Source organism: Arachis hypogaea, chromosome 11 (genome assembly GCF_003086295.3).
Source record: "Arachis hypogaea cultivar Tifrunner chromosome 11, arahy.Tifrunner.gnm2.J5K5, whole genome shotgun sequence".
Taxonomy (NCBI): domain Eukaryota; kingdom Viridiplantae; phylum Streptophyta; class Magnoliopsida; order Fabales; family Fabaceae; genus Arachis; species Arachis hypogaea.
Window position 1 is genome coordinate 21,552,861 of NC_092046.1, and position 8,057 is coordinate 21,560,917.

Sequence of the window (8,057 nt, forward strand, 5' to 3'; positions counted from 1 at the left end):
CCTCACCCAAAGATAAGATAAGATAAGATAAGATAACTAACTTATCTTATCTAAGAAGGTCACTCCACACCATTATAAATACACTGGAGCACCCATGTATAACTCATACTCTGATTCTACATAAAAACCTGTTTAATACCCATGCTAACTTAAGCATCGGAGTCTCTTGCAGGTACCCCCCACCCTCCGGGACCAAGGATCAGCAGTGCAGCCAGTCCAACAAGTCGGACGCGGCGGCTCCGGCCACCATCAATAAGTCGGACACAACAGCCACTACTAGAAAAGTAGTTATTACAAAGGGATATTTCCGACGGATTTTATCCCACGGAAATACAGACGGAATTACAGAGGGATTTTTTGTCGGAAAACAAAAAAAATGAATTAGCATAAATTACAGACAGAGAAAAAAATCCGTCGATAATTCCGTCGGAAAAATTAATTTTTTTTCCGTGAAAAATAGTTACAGACGGAAAATCTGTCTGTAATTAAACGGACAAAATGCTGCATTCTATTAAATTATTACAGACGGAAAATCCGCCTGTAATTTAAAATTTTCCGTCGGAAATATTTGATATTTTAGGTTTATGATGGTTGGGGTTATGTTTATCCACGAGCTCCATTCATTCACAGCACACAAATCAAACCTAGCATTCCCCACAGCGCCACCGCCGACGATCTTCTTCTTCTCCTTTCCTCACCCACAGCGCCACCGCCGGCCACTCTAACCGCCGCAGCTACTTTCTCCTTCTTCTCCTCTTCTTTAAACACTGAACCAGTAGAATACAGCCCCTGTGTCTCTCGTTCGCAGAACAAAGCAAGCTCAAGCTCCACCACCGCCGCGCCTCTCTCTCCTTTTATCCCCTTCAGTTTTGGCTCGCATACCTTCGCGCAAGCCCTAGCTCCGTGGCGACCAAAATCGGTTCCACCGTCAGCCGCGGTTCCACCTCTCTCTTGCCCCCTGTTCGAACCGATATGGTGCGTGAACTAGGGTTTTGGTTTTGTGGCAGTGGTTGTTCATCGGAGAGCCACTGGCGATGCTCCTATTCTCAAGCATTCTAAATTCAAGGTGATCTTCGTATTGGCAGCATTATATTTTTCCCTGACTTCAACTCAAAATTCATATGATTTTTTTTGCTTATCGTAATCGCTGTGCTTTCTCATTACTTATTGTGATCTATGTGCTTTTTCAGTTTCTTTTTTAGTTACTAATTCAAACTTTTGATTGAGGACCATGATTGGTTTGAATCTGAATTATAATTGTTTACAATATTTTGTCAGTATTAGTTTGGGAGGGAAATTGACAATGGTGGATCTTCCTGGTATAACTAGGGTTCCTGTTCATGGCCAGCCTGAAAATATCTATGATCAGATCAAGGATATTATCATGGAGTATATTAGGCCTGAAGAGAGCATTATTCTGAATGTTCTTTCTGCTACCGTTGATTTTACTACTTGTGAATCCATAAGAATGTCTCAGTCTGTGGATAAAACTAGTTTGAGAACCTTGGCTGTTGTAATAAAGGTTGATAAGTCTCCTGAAGGCTTGTTGGAGAAGGTAACTGCTGATGATGTTAACTGGTTTGAGTCTCATCCAATGCTTTCAAAGATTGACAAATCCATTGTTGGTGTTCCTGTTCTGGCACAGAGGCTAGTTCAAGTTCAAGGCATGATCATATCCAAAACTCTGCCCGAAATTGTGAAGAAAATCAATGAGAAGCTGACTTAATTTCACCAAGATGCTCAACCAGAAGTTCTCCCTCAATCACAGGTACCTCTTCATATCTTTTAGCTGACTTCAAATTAAATTATGCAAAAATATTTATCTAATTTGTTTAATTGGTTCTTGGTTGGAATCTGATTGCGACCAGCGTTTCAATGGGGCCTACTGAGATCCCTTCTCAGTCAACAGAGACTATTAAGATTCCTACCGCTAACTATGAGTTTGGTGCAACCTTCATTGATCATCCCAAGGTGCTTTCCCCCCCCTCTGATTTTGCTTAGTTTCGTTTCGTTGTTGTAAGTTCCAACACTCATTGACGATGATATTATTGTGCTTGGTTTAGTTGATGCTGTTAGGGAGAATATTGACTGATGGAAGGCTCAATGCAAGAGTCAAGTGCGACGTCTCTGAAAATCTCACTCTTAAAGCCAATGCTCGGGTATTTATGCTCCTTTTCTATTATAAGGGAAATGCCACAATTTTTCTGTTGTTTATGAGCCTTTGATATTCTGCTACACAATTTCAGAGGAGTCTCAATGCACAACATAAACAGTCGTCTTAACATGATGAACAAAAACAGAGAGATATCCCTTTGTGGACTGAAAATGAGGGCTGTTCAGCTTTCAACAGATCACAGCACAAGTATTGAAGAGGTGTGTTTCTTTCTTTTTTTCAGAAAAAAAAATGTTTTTGTTGATCAATGAAGTAAATAACAAATGGTATTTATTTTGAGAAGCTAAGGAATTGTGGTCACATCTTGAAATTCTGAAATGTGATCCACTAGACATACATTAGTTATTGAATTGCGTTCTACTACTTGGTGCTTGCATGTGTATGTGTGAGTTGTTTGAAATTTGAATAATTTTGTTTATGTTTCAGTTTTTTCTGTCTCATTGGCTTTTATTCACATTTCATCATCATAATATTTTTTACTATCCCCTTTTTGTGAGCAATGTCTGCATATTTTCATATCCATGATTTACACATGCAACACATATTGCAGTCAAGAACAAGATTGACCTTATTATTTAGATGAGATAGCTTGATTGAAACTTCTAAAAATGGATAAGAGCAAATTAAAAGGAAAAGTTTGTGTGGTGCTATTTATGAACATAATTAATTATAAGCCTTTTCTAGAAAGAAAAGTTTTCGTATTTTTAAGATGTTGGTTTTATTCCTTTGTTGATTATTTTTTTTTCAATTTTTCTTGCAGGAAGTGTTTAGAATAAGAGTAGAACACCCAGATGATAATCAAGCCATATTGAATGATAGAGTGAAAGGACAATTAAAAGTCACCAGAGCATTTGGTGCCAGATTCCTGAAGAGGGTCAGTTGATCTTCTGACTTTGGCTATCTAAAATTTAGTTTGATGTACTCCTTTTGTATTAAAGACTCCTCTGATATTAACAAAGCATTGAAGTTAAGGTGCTTTTCTTTTGTGTGGTATATTGGTATCATGGAAGGGAGCATGATAACCATAGCAACTATTTTCTGCAATTCAGATTTTCACTAGCAACACTTTCAGGTTTCTCTCTCTCTCTCAAAAACTTTTTCTTTTTTTGTTGGTTTAGGAGATTATGTTTGTGAGCATAATGATTATATTGAGAGACAGAATTTTGTGGAATACTCAATTTTTTATTTATTTATTGTCACAGGCTGCTCTCAAGGCTGGCAAACAAACACAAGATGGGAGAGATGAGGAAATCACAGCCCTTCGTGTGGAAATTCAGGTAATTTTTGAAGAAAGCATGCTTTTTTTTCCATAGTTAGATTACTATATCTTGCTTTTCAGGGCTATGCATTGTAGCTGTTACTGCAGGTTAGATTCTTCTTCAGGGCTATGCATTGTAACTGTTTGTGATTATATCTTGCTTATAGAGGGTTTAACATTGCAATGCTTGTAACTGTTCATTATGTTACAATATTGGATTCATTGTTTGAAATTTGGGGAAAGAAAGATGGGCCTCACGGTAATATTTCTCATGGACTAATGATTCTGTATTTGATTTTTATTTTATAAAATTGCTAACCATTGATCATTGCAGTTTCCAATTTCATTTGTAAATCCTAAGGCACCTCGATATCTGTGCCTTGCTCAAGGGAAATCTTGGGATGACTTATGATGAGCGGATAATTTATACGCTTTTTGACATTGTTTTTAGTATATTTTTAGTAGGATCTAGTCACTTTTAGGGATGTTTTCATTAGTTTTTATGTTAAATTTACATTTCTGGACTTTACTATGAGTTTGTCTGTTTTTCTGTGATTTCAGGTATTTTCTGGCTGAAATTGAGGGACTTGAGCAGAAATCAGATTCAGAGGTGGAAGAAGGACTGCTGATGCTGTTGGATTCTGACCTCCCTGCACTCAAAGTGGATTTTCTGGAGCTACAGAACTCGAAATGGCGCGCTTCCAATTGCGTTGGAAAGTAGACATCCAGGGCTTTCCAGCAATATATAATAGTCCATACTTTGGCCAAGAATTGATGACGTAAACTGGCGTTCAACGCCAGCCTTCTGCCCAAATCTGGCGCCCAGCGCCAGAAAAGGATCCAAAACCAGAGTTGAACGCCCAAATTGGCACAGAAACTGACGTTCAACTCCACAAATGGCCTCTGCACGTGCTACACTTCAGCTCAGCCCAAACATACACCAAGTGGGCCCAGGAAGTGGATTTATGCATCAATTACTTACTCATGTAAACCCTAGTAGCTAGTTTATTATAAATAGGACCCTTTACTAGTCTTTTTGACCATCTTTGGATCCTGGATTGTATTTCGATCCTGTGATCACGCTTTAGGGGGCTGGCCATCTCGGCCATGCCTAGACCTTCACTTATGTATTTTTAACGGTAGAGCTTCTACACTCCATAGATTAAGGTGTGGAGCTCTGCTGTTCCTCAAAGATTAATGCAAAGTACTACGGTTTTCTATTCAATTCTTCTTATTTCGCTTCTAAGATATCTATTCGCACCCAAGAACGTGATGAAGGTGATGATTATGTGTGACGCTCATCATCCTTCTCCCTTATGAACACGTGCCTGACAAACACTTCTGTTCTACATGAATTAAGCTAGAATGAATATCTCTTAGATCTCCTAACCAGAATCTTCGTGGCGTAAGCTAGAATGATGGCGGCATTCAAGAGAATCCGGAAGGTCTAAACCTTGTCTGTGGTATTCTGAGTAGGATTCAATGATTGAATAACTGTGACGAGCTTCAAACTCGCGATTGTTGGGCGTTAGTGACAGACGCAAAAGGAGGGTGAATCCTATTCCAGCATGATCGAGAACCGACAGATGAATAGCCGTGCCGTGACAGGGTGCGTGAGCATATTATTCACTGAGAGGAGGGGATGTAGCCACTGACAACGGTGATGCCCTTGCATAAAGCCAGCCATGGAAAGGAGTAAGACTGATTGGATGAAGATAGCAGGAAAGCAGAGGTCCAGAGGAACGAAAGCACCTCCATTCGCTTATCTGAAATTCCTACCAATAAATTACATAAGTATCTCTATCCCTCTTTTATTATATCATATTCGAAAACACCATTATCACTTTATATCCGCCTGACTGAGATTTACAAGGTAACCATAGCTTGCTTCATACCAACAATCTCCGTGGGATTCGACCCTTACTCACGTAAGGTATTACTTGGACGACCCAGTGCACTTGCTGGTTAGTTGTATCGAAGTTGTGACAATTATGTATTGAGATCAACGCACCAAGTTGCTCACGTTGCCAGGGATTGTTTGAGCCTGGACATCACAATTTCGTGCACCAAGTTTTTGGCGCCGTTGCCGGGGATTTGTTTATTTCTGTTTGGCGCCAATAATCGTCTGAGTTTTCGGCAAGAGTTGTCAAAGATCCCAATCCCGGCAACAACACCAAGTTTTTGGCGCCGTTGCCAGGGATTGTTTGAGTTTGGACAACTGACGGCTCATCTTGTTGCTCAGATTGGGTAACTTTCTTTTCGTTTTCTTTTCAAAAATTTTTCAAAAATATTCTCAAAATTTTCTCATCTGTTTTCGAAAAAAAATTTATATAAAAATGTTTTCAAAAATTTATTCAACATTTTTAAGAATGAATTCTAGTGTTTCATGAAGCATGTTGAAGCCTGGCTGGCTGTAAAGTCATGTCTAAATTTATTTGGACTGAGGCTTGCAATTTGTTATCAAAGAGCAATATACTCTCGTGTTAAAGGCTGAAGCTTGGCTGGCCATTGGCCATGTCTAGTGTTTTGGATTGGAGCTTTTTTTGAAAGCTTGGCTGGCTAGTGAGCCATGTCTAGTTCCTGGACTGAAGCTTTAGACTAACATGGCAAGATTCGTAGAATTCATATTAAAAATTTTTGGAATCCTTATTTTTCCTTTTAATATGCGAAAAATATAAAATAAAAATCCAAAAAAAATAGAAAATCATAAAAATCAAAAATATTTTGTGTTTCTTATTTGAGTCTTGAGTCATATCATAAGTTTGGTGTCACTTGCATATGCATCTTGCATTTTTCGAAAATATCATGCATTCATAGTGTTCTTCATGATCTTCAAGTTGTTCTTGGTAAGTCTTCTTGTTTGATCTTGATGATTTTTTGTTTTGTGTCTTTTCATGTTTTTCATATGCATTCTTGAATTCTTAGTGTCTAAGCATTAAAGAATTCTAAGTTTGGTGTCTTGCATGTTTTCTTTGCATTAAAAATTTTTCAAAATTGTGTCTATGATGTTCATCATGATCTTCATAGTGTTCTTGGTGTTCATCTTGACATTCATAGCATTCTTGCATTCATCACATGTTTTGATCTAAAAATTTCATGCATTGCATTTTTTTGTGTTTTTCTCTCTCATCATAAAAATTCAAAAATCAAAAAAATATCTTTCCCTTTTTCTCTCATCAAATTCGAAAATTGAGTTGACTTTTTCAAAAATTTTTAAAAATTAAATTGTTTCTCATGAGTCAAATCAAATTTTCAATTTGAAAATCTTATCTTTTTCAAAATCTTTTTCAAAAATCAAATCTTTTTCAAAATTCTTAGTTATTTTCGAAAATTCCAAAAATATTTTTCAAAAAATCTTTTTCTTATTTTTATACCAAATTTTCGAAAATAACATAATCAATTAATGTTTTGATTCAAAAATTTGAAGTTTGTTACTTGCTTGTTAAGAAAGATTCAAACTTTAAGTTCTAGAATCATATCTTATGATTTCTTATGAATCAAGTCATTAATTGTGATTTTAAAAATCAAATCTTTTTCAAAACTAATTTCAATCATATCTTTTCAAAAATATCTTCTCATCTTATCTTTTTCAAAAATATCTTTTCAAAATATCTTTCCTAACCTCCTAACTTCCTATCTTTTCAAAATTTGTTTCAACTAACTAACTAACTTTTTGTTTGTTTCTTAACTTTTTCAAAACTACCTAACTAACTCTCTCTCTCTCTAATTTTCGAAAATATCTCCCCTCTTTTTCAAAAATTTCTTTTTTTATTAACTAATTATTTTTATTTTTAAATTTTAAAAAAAAAATTTCGAAAATTTCTAACATTTTTCAAAAACCATTTTTCAAAAATCACTAACTCTTTTTCAAAATAATTTTCGAAAACTATCCCTCCCCCATCCTATTCTATTTATTCATTCATATCCTAACATCTCATCTCACATCTCTTCCATCCGTACAGTTGTGTTTCTTCCTTTACATCACATTCTTTGTCTCCCCCTCTTTTCTTCCACTCACAAAGGGATCCCTATACGGTGGTATAAAGGATCTCTATTATTATTATTATTTTTCTGTGCCTTCTTCTTTGTCATATGAGCAGGAGCAAGGACAAGAACATTCTTGTGGAAGCAGATCCAGAACCTGAAAGGACTCTGAAGAGAAAATTAAGAGAAGCTAAAATACAACAATCCAGAGATAACCTTTCAGAAATTTTCGAACAGGCAGAGGAGATGGCAGCCGAAAATAATGATAATGTAAGGAAGATGCTTGGTGACTTTACTGCACCTAATTCCAATTTACATGGAAGAAGCATCTCCATTTCTGCCATTGGAGCAAACAACTTTGAGCTGAAACCTCAATTAGTTTCTCTAATGCAGCAGAACTGCAAGTTTCATGGACTTCCATCTGAAGATCCTTTTCAGTTCTTAACTGAATTCTTGCAGATATGTGATACTGTTAAGACTAATGGAGTAGATCCTGAAGTCTACAGGCTCATGCTTTTCCCTTTTGCTGTAAGAGACAGAGCTAGATTATGGTTAGATTCTCAACCCAAAGACAGCCTGAACTCTTGGGATAAGCTGGTCACGGCTTTCTTAGCCAAGTACTTTCCTCCTCAAAAGCTGAGC

The 8,057-nt window shown here is 36.7% G+C and overlaps 1 long non-coding RNA gene across 1 annotated transcript; it reads left to right on the top strand.

The window, feature by feature from the left end:
- Positions 1-620: 620 nt before the first annotated feature.
- LOC112721125 (uncharacterized) lies at positions 621-3,756 on the top strand. The gene is made up of 7 exons (XR_011868106.1): positions 621-1,066; positions 1,330-1,555; positions 1,646-1,768; positions 1,869-1,971; positions 2,064-2,373; positions 2,934-3,245; positions 3,376-3,756. It is a non-coding gene; the product is annotated as an uncharacterized lncRNA (long non-coding RNA).
- The last annotated feature ends 4,301 nt before the right edge of the window (positions 3,757-8,057 follow it).